Source organism: Capricornis sumatraensis, chromosome 2, assembly GCF_032405125.1.
Source record: "Capricornis sumatraensis isolate serow.1 chromosome 2, serow.2, whole genome shotgun sequence".
Taxonomy (NCBI): domain Eukaryota; kingdom Metazoa; phylum Chordata; class Mammalia; order Artiodactyla; family Bovidae; genus Capricornis; species Capricornis sumatraensis.
This window is the reverse complement of record NC_091070.1, coordinates 20046669-20055611: the sequence shown is the minus strand read 5'-3', so window position 1 is coordinate 20055611 and position 8943 is coordinate 20046669. Positions and strand designations below refer to the sequence as shown.

The 8943-nt window shown below is 42.5% G+C and overlaps 2 non-coding genes across 2 annotated transcripts; one reads left to right on the top strand and one right to left on the bottom strand.

The window, feature by feature from the left end:
* Window positions 1–3385: 3385 nt before the first annotated feature.
* On the bottom strand, window positions 3386–3458 carry TRNAY-AUA (transfer RNA tyrosine (anticodon AUA)). Its single transcript has one exon. It is a non-coding gene; the product is annotated as a tRNA-Tyr (tRNA).
* A 3895-nt stretch (window positions 3459–7353) lies between these two features.
* TRNAH-AUG (transfer RNA histidin (anticodon AUG)) lies at window positions 7354–7425 on the top strand. Its single transcript has one exon. It is a non-coding gene; the product is annotated as a tRNA-His (tRNA).
* Window positions 7426–8943: the final 1518 nt, after the last annotated feature.

Sequence of the window (8943 nt, the reverse complement as noted above, 5' to 3'; positions counted from 1 at the left end):
ACCAGCAGTGTTTCCATGTTATTGCCCTTCTTTGCCAACACTTGTTATTTTTTCCATTATTTTTTGATAGTAGCCATTCTAATGGGCAGGAAGTAATGTCTCTCTGTGGTTCTGATTTGCATTTCTCTATTGATAAGTTATGTTGAGCATCTTTCATGTGCTTGTTGGCCATTTGCATATCATCTTTGTAGAAATGTCGTAAGTCCACTCATTTTTTGATTAGGTTATTTGAGATTTTGTTGTTGAGTTGTAGGAGTTCTTTATATATTTTGAATATTAGTCCCTTGTCAGGTGCATGATTTGCATATATTATCTCCCCTTTCGTACACCTCCTTTTTACTATGTTGTGTCAGTTAATGCATGAGAGTTTACAATTTTGATGTAATCCCATCAAAAAGCAATCCCTTTTGCTTTTAGCGTCGTATCCAAGAAGTCTTTGCCAAGTCCAACATCATGGAGTTTTCTGTGTTTTTGTCTAGAAGTTTTTAAGTTGTACTTCCTACGTTTCAGTCTTCAATCCATTTTGAGTTAATTTATATATATAGTGTAAGAAGAGGATCTAACTTCCTTCTTTTGTGTGCAGATATCAGGTTTTCTCAGCTGAATATGTTGAAGAGACTGTGCTTTTCCCTTTCAGTGGTCTTACTATCCTTGTCGAAGACCAGTTGGCCACATTCTTGATGGTTTCTTTCCGGACTGACTTCTGTTTCATTGATCCATTTGTCTGTCTCTATGGTACCAGGGCTTCCCTCATAGCTCAACTGGTAAAGAATCTACCGGTAATGCAGGAGACCCAGGTTCAATTCCTGGGTCAGGAAGATCCTCTGGAGAAGGAAATGGCTATTACTCACTTCAGTATTCTTGCTTGGAGAATCCCGTGGACAGAGGAGCCTGGCAGGCTACAATCCATGAGATCGCAAGAGTTGGATATAACTTAGCGACTAAACCACCATGTCAGTACCACTTTAAGCTTTTTAGATTAGTTTTGTAACATATATTGAAGTCAGGAAGTTTGAGTGATACTTATTTTTAACTTACGCTGTTGTAGGTGTTGAGAAATAGAGATGTAATAGAGAAATTGAGAAAACAATTCAAAGAATTCTTCATTTTTTGGGAGGAGATGAGACCCACTTGAAGAATTAAGTAAGATGATTTAAATGGCAGAATGTAGGTGAGGCTGTCAACCAGCAACTAGTATAATAAGACCTATAGTCTAGCACTTCCTAGTCTACAAAGTGTTTGCACAGATATTGAGTCCTATGATTTGGGAAAGCTTCAGAAAGGTGATGAAACTTGAATTGATCTTGAAGATTGAATGTGTTACCTCAATGGGTATAAATACTCAAACCATCTGTGTCAGTTCTAGCATTGTGCTAAAGAAAATTACCGTCAGTCTTTTTAATGAAAGCCTCTGATAGTAATCTCAAGATTTTCAAAGGGGGTCAGTTATTATGAGACCTTTCACTATGTGGTATTTTTTTCATTGATACTCTTTTGCCTTTCCCATTCCAGTCCAGTAATTGCTGATTTTCCGTATCTGCTCAACGAATAGCAGTGGGCCACACAAAAATAGAATACTTAGCCACAGTATTGTTGTATTTTCTAGGATGTACAAAGAACATAAAATTAACCTGGCTGAGTTGTATAGGCTGAATTGAAGGAGAGAGACTGGACCCAGAACAGCAAACTCAGTGGCTACTTTAATAATTTAGGCTGTGTAAGACATACTTTCTCACCTTCTTAATAAAAGTATAAGGATATTTTGGATAAGTGTATTACTTGAGGGGACAGTTGGTAGAATTTCTATGGAGGAAAGATGTACTATGCTTGCATATACAAGGCAAGGCATTGTTTGGGCATCCCAGATGGTGCTAGTGGTAAAGAACCTGCCTGCCAATACAAGGGACATACAAGACGCGGGTTTGATCCCTGGGTTGGGAAGATCCTCTGGAGGAGATCATGACAGCCCACTCCAGTATTGCCTGGAGAATCCCATGGTCAGAGGAGCCTGGCAGGCTATAGTACACAGGGTTGCAAAGAGTTGAACACAACTGAAGTGACTGAGCATGCACTTATGCACGCACAAGGTATTGTTTAGTGGTGACCAAATTAATCTAAGTCTGCATGGGTGGGTCTGGAAGGAGTAATTTACTTACTAATTAACTCATAAGTATTTATTGACTCCTGCTACATGCCAGGTCTTCCCCTATGGCTCAGCTGGTAAAGAATCCATCTGCGATGCTGGAGACCTGGGTTCTATCCCTGGGTTGGGAAGATCCCCTGGAGAAAGGAAAGGCTACCCACTCCAGTATTCTGGCCTAGAGAATTCCAAGAGTCAGACATGACTGGATGACTTTCACTCACTCATTCATTCACATGCCAGGGGCCAGTGGGTGCTTCTAGTGGAAAAAGGATGCACAGCTCCTGCCCTCATGTGGCTGATAATCTTCCAGTGATTGATGTGGTCCTTCTCAGTGATCCATTCCTCTCATCTGATTGGATTTTTCCTTTTTGCCAAAAGCCACCTGTTTTACTTTTGATGCAAAACAATTGTAGCTGTTTATTATGAAAATAGTCCTACATTAAATATTCTTTGTGTGGAGGAAGAAAAAAACACTAGACAGTTCTGCCTCTTGGTTTCCAAGGAGATCTGTCTTGGCTAAATTTATTTTATCAAGTGCTTTTCTAAGTAACAGAACTAAAGGAAACAGGCTTTAATGAATTTTGCTTAAGGTTTTCCTGAGGACCCAGATAAGGTTTTCAAATCTTGTTTTTTTTCCCCCTACCTCCAAGCCCACTCCAAGGAAATCTAAACACTTAGTTTTGGCTGCTTCTAGATTTTTCCACCAATTGTCAGGTCTTTAAAGAGTCATATACCCCTTTTGGGCTTCCCTTGTAGCTCAGTCAGTCAAGAATCTGCCTGCAATTCAGGAGACCTGGTTTGGTTCCTGGGTCGGGAAGTTCCCCTGGAGAAGGAAATGGCAATCCACTCCAATATTCTTGCCTGGGGAATCCCATGGACAGAGGAGCCTGGCGGGCTATAGTCCTTGGGGTTGCAAGAGTCGAACATGACGTAGCGACTAAACTACTGTACACCTTTTGGATCTTCAGTCATTTGTTCATTCATTTAACAAATCTTCATTGTTCATTTATTGTGAACCAGGTAACTGTTTCATTTGTAGTAGGAAAGTTAAGGGTTGAATTAAACTTCCTTTGAGGTCAAATGTTAAAATTCTGTGAATGTATTATTATGTGAAAGTGAAGTTGCTCAGTCATGTCCGACTCTTTGTGACCGCATGGACTGTAGCCTACCAGGCTCCTCCACCCATGGGATTTTCCAGGCAAGAGTACTGGAGTGGGGTGCCATTTTCTTGTCCGGGGGGATCTTCCTGACCCAGGGATTGAACCTGGGTCTCCCGCATTATAGGCAGACGCTTTACCATCTGAGCCATCAAGGAAGACTGTATTATTATGAGTTAGTGAGATTAGGGCTTTTTTGCAGATAGTAGACATATTTTTCAAACAGCTAACAAGAAATTTAGATTTTTGTTTTTAACTCAAACATTTTAGTGAGAAAATGCTATAATGGTGAATAATTTTAGTATTAGTTTCACTCTGAAAATAATCAACATTTTAACTCAGCTGAGAGTCTGTCTTCATCATTTTGGCAAGAGACAATCCGGAAGCTAGTCTTTCTGATGTTACTGGTAACACACTAGAAAGTTAATTCCAGTTTCAGATGACTGGTGTAGTGCCAGTGTGTAGAGATTTAGGAACGCTTAGCACCTCTTCTCTTAGGTGCTCACTTCTGAGTCTTTTGGAGCCCTGGTCGCTTTTGAGTGACGTGGTCTTGAGATATGGTGGCATCGTGTCCCTGAATGCAGGAGAGTCACGCAGGTCTCCTGACCAGTGCTGCAGTAATAAGCTGGCAGTTGCCCTTGCTGCCAGATCTGTAGTGTTCAGATAACCTAGTGTGAGATGTCATGGCTTTCTACAATGATCTTTTCGTTTTAATTTGTTGTTGGAAATGCAGCATAGGACTGATGATGTGTTATAAGATTGAGTTTGGGTGTGTGTGCACGCTTTGTTGTGTCCAACCCTTTGCGACTCAATGGACTGTAGCCTGCCAGGCTCCTCTGTCCGTGGAACTTTTCAGGCAAGAGTGCTGGAGTGAGTTGCCATGCCCTCCTCCGGGGGATCTTCCCAACACAGGGATCGAACCCAATAAGATTGAGTTATGCAGATTAAAATTTAAGAGTTTTCTCTCATGTGGATTGTGGGCTATTATAAATCTGGTCTCCATCTTACCGAAGAACATTGGAAGATTTGTGTCGCCCTGGCACTGTGAGTTTGGCCATTTTCCCTTCACTTACGAATCAGCAGTGTTCAATGAACACCTTCTAGATGGCAGATACTGTTCTCATCCCAGAATATAAGGGAAGCCACCAGAGGGTTTTGTCCAAAGGGATTTGATCTGACATATTTTTAAGAGACAGAACGCTGATGTGTAGAGAATGGAATGAGGGGTGGGGGCAAAGGTGGAGACAGGGAGAAGGTTTAGCAGTGACCTGGGTGAGATACGATGGTGCAGTAGCAGAGGCGATGAGAGGTGGCTGGATTTTGGACTCATCTCAGGTGAGGCTAACATAGTTTGGTTCACAGAAGAGGGTGAATGATGTGGAGTGAGAGAAAGAGTGGAGTCAAGGGTAACACCAAGGTCTGGGGCCTGAGCAACTGGAATAATGGAGGTGCCATGTATTGAAATGGGGAAGGCTGGAGGAGTGGGTTTGGGTGGGGAATCGAGCTGAGTGGTACGTATTAGGTATGAGATAGTGTGGACCAAGTCAAGTTGGCAGCTGGGCAGGCCTATTAATCCTCACAAGCTTCACTTTTCTCTTCGGTGTGAAAAAGGGAAAGTGTTTGCCTGTCTCAGAATTCTTGAGATCAAGTGAGAGAAAAAAAAAAGTTCAGACTGCTGAAGTAATGTCGTTTGGTGGTGGTATTATTTCTGGAAAGTAGACTGGTTACCATCTTACATACTTTGTGGAACTACTTATGTCATAGGCCAGAATGTAATTGGGGAAAGTTGGCATTTTCCCTCCGAAGGCTGGCTTTCTCTGTGGATAGGTGGAAAAGCATTCTCTTTGATCCTTTGATTCCTGATCCTTTGATCTTGTGATCTCTTTGATTTTGTGATTCCTGAGCAGCTCTTGGGAGAACTTGGTGTCAGGGGGCTTCATTTTGTGTAGAGCCGTTGGGGTGGTAAATGGGCGTGTAGTGCCAGACTTGCCCCTTAGTTAACAGAGCTTTCTGCAAAAGTGACTTTACTTAATATGTGGGAGGATGTTGTAGTGGAAAAGAACCCCAGCTCCTTCCTTTCTCAAAGTCTTTATTGTTTTATGCTTTCTATAACTTTGAACAGTTAATGAATTGGGTCTAATAGACCCAATTTATAAGGGAGACCATTCTCTGTGTTTCTTTCAGAATGCCTGTTTATGTAATCATATATTTTTGGTTGCTTAAAATTTTCTTACAGTCACGTAAAATATGTTAAATGTATATTTGTATCCACTGAATTAAAATTTGTTTAGGATCTAAGTAAAAGTGTTGAATGTGGCTCATGCTGAAGCTCCAATACTTTGGCCACCTGATTTGAACAACCAACTCATTGGAAAAGACCTTGTGCTGGGAAAGATTGAAGGCAGAAGGCGAAGAGGGTGACAGAGGATGAGATTGTTGGATGGCATCATTGATTCAATGGACATAAACTTGGGGAAACTTTGGGAGTTTGGGAGGGATTCCCACTGGAGAGGGACTCTCTCCATTCGGGGGCTGGTGAGGGACAGGGAAGCCTGGTGTGTTGCATTCCATGGGGTCTCAAGGAGATACAACTTGGGGACCGAGCAACAGCAACAAAAAGACCATCAGTCTTATATTTCAATGAGAGGTATTCTGAATGTATTGCGCATCTTTCTTTAGAGGTAGTAGTAAATAGTTGTAGGTTTGAAATACAGTATTTGCTGATCATTGATATTTTCCCAACAGTTAGGGTGTTGTTTAGGAACATCTTCATTTGAGAGATACGATGGTGGTTCTTGGTTCTTTTGATCCATAAGGCAGTTTGAGCAGTAATGCTACTGCTGTTTTTCACTGCCCTCCTGGTTTACACACTTCATTTGGCATCAGCGGTGTGTGCTTGTAAAGCCATTTTAAAAGGGTGCCTTTGAGAGCCTGACACATGTAGCGAATATAACTTGATGAATAACTGACAGTCTTTGGGAACTTGGTCTAAAAAATATTCTAGGTGTTCCATAGAAAGGGGGTAGTAATGGGCTTAACAGTGAAGCAAGGCATCAGGCGAAAGAGGAGAATGAAAAAGCTGGTTTAAAACTCAACATTCAAAAAACTAAGATCATGACATCCATCCCATCACTTCATGGCAAATAGATGGGGAAAAAGTGGAAACTGATGGGTTTTATTTTCTTAGGCTCCAGAATCACTGCGGACAGTGAAATTAAAAGATGCTTGCTCCTTGGAAGAAAAGCTATGACACACTTATTGTATTAATGAGCAGACATCACTTTGGCAACAAATACCTGTTATAGTCAAAGCTATGGTTTTTTCCCAGTAGTCATGTTCTGATGTAAGAGTTGGTCTGTAAGGAAGGCTGAGAGCCAAGGAATTGATGCTTTTGAACTATGGTGCTGGAGAAGACTAGGAGATCAAACCAGTCAGTCCTAAAGGAAATCAAATTGGAAGGACTGCTGCTGAAGCTGAAACTCCAATGTTTTGCCTACCTGCTGCCAAGAGCCAGCTCACCGGAAAAGACCCTGATGCTGGGAAAGATTGAGGGCAGGAGGAGAAGACAGAGGTTGAAATGGTTGGATGGCATCATTGACTCAATGGACATGAGTTTGAGCCATCTCCCGGAGATAGTGGAGGACAGGGAAGCCTGGTGTGCTACAGTCCATGGGGTTGCAAAGAAGCGGACATGACTTCGTGACTGAACAGCCAAGGCATCAGGGGACAAGCACTGTTTTTCGGTAGGTACTGTGGAGGCAGAGATTATTTGGGTAGTTCTCTGGTTATCTTTCAAGCAAGAGGACATCTCTCCATGTTAGAGTTTTTATCAGGTCTTCAGAGTTATAACATAAGTTGACCCATCTGCTCAATAATTGTTAAGTTATGTAATCTTTTTTGCTTTTCCTAGCATCTGCTTACTATACATTATTTGATTTAGCGTCTAAGAAACTGAACTATAGGTATTCAGTACAGAATCACTTGACATAATTGTCTCATAAAACCTTCAGTCTTTGTCTTTCCTTTTCAAGTACATTTTAGAAAGCTTGGACTTCCCTGGTAGCTCAGATGGTAAAGCATCTGTCTATGATGCGGGAGACCCAGGTTCGATCCCTGGGTTGGGAAGATCCCTTGGAGAAGGAAATGGCAGTCTACTCTAGTACTATTGCCTGGAAAATCCCATGGACAGAGGAACCTGGTAGGCTACAGTCCATAGGGTTGCAAAGAGTCGGACACGACCGAGCGACTTCACATTCACGTTAGAAAGCTTAGATCAATTGTAAGAAATAATTTAAATAGTATTTGTATATTTAGTTCTGTATCTTTTCCATGCTTAATTTTTTTCTCCTAGAAGGAACGTGACTTCCTTAAGACTTTGTCAGAACTTTTGGGATTTCCAAATCATATATAATGGATTTTTATTTGGACCCTAGTTTCAAAATCATTTTTACTGGGGAGATAATCTCTAAGCTTCTGAAGTCACAGTACCTATGTATGCACTACTAAGGTTTTTGTTTTTTTTAAATAACTTTTATTGTGTTATAATTCACTTACTGTACAGTTTTCCCACTTGAAGTGTACAGGTCAGTCAGTCAGTAATTCGTAAGGTAACCCCCACTGTAAACAACTTGAGAGGATCTTTCTCACCCCAGAAGAAGCTCTAGCCCCATTTCTCCGCAGTCCCACCCACCTCCCCGCGCATCCCTAGGCTGCCACTCACGTGCTGTCCATTTTTCTAGATGTGCCTTTCCCGGACGTTTTCTATCACACAACGTGTAGTCCCACGTGCCTGGCTGCTTTCACCTCGCTTTATCAAAGCTCTTTAACTTTGGTGGCAGTGGTACAGGTTTCAGATCTACAGAAACGACAGCCTGTGCTGGGACCAGGGAAAATAGCAAACCCTCCCTTAGCTGTGTGTGTCTGTGGAGTGAGGAGTGAACTTTGATGTTTCTGTCAACAAAGCCGCCCTGTGCTAATTCACCACTGCGCTCACTGCTCTCCATTCCCTGCCTCTGCCTGACCGCTGCCTGCTTCTTTCATGACCTTTTCTGAGACCTCTTAGAAGTCGTCTTGGATTCTTGCCTCTCTTTTACCTTGGGTCTGGTCCAGGACCAAGCCTTGCCTTGCCTTTTTTCCCCCTTTTGAATTGACTGTTTTCTACTTGTCCTTTTTGTTTTATTGCCACCATCTGATGCAGACCCTTGACCTTTCTTAAACAATTTATTTTGGCCACAGTACATGCATGCGGGCTGTTCCCCGGCGAGGGACTGAACCCACAAATCCTGCACTGGAAGCCCAGAGTATTAACCAGCAGACTGCCAGGAAGCCCCTCAGGCCCTTGACCTTCACACCTGGGTGGCTGTAGCAGGGTCCTCTCTGACCGGCTTGACTCTTGCTGCCCCAGACTCCCGGCGTCTTGCCTGATTATTCTTTCTAATGGACCACCCAGGTACACGGCCACCCTGGAGGAATTTAAGTGGTTCCAGTACATCAAACACATACTGTCCTGCCTGCTTTATGACCTTTCTCTTGGGTCGCTCCTTCCCTGTTCATCTGATTTCTTTGCCCTCTCCAGGACTCTGTCTCTGCCTTCACACACGGGACCTCTACCTTCTCCACTTCCCAGCTACCGTGACTTCCTTT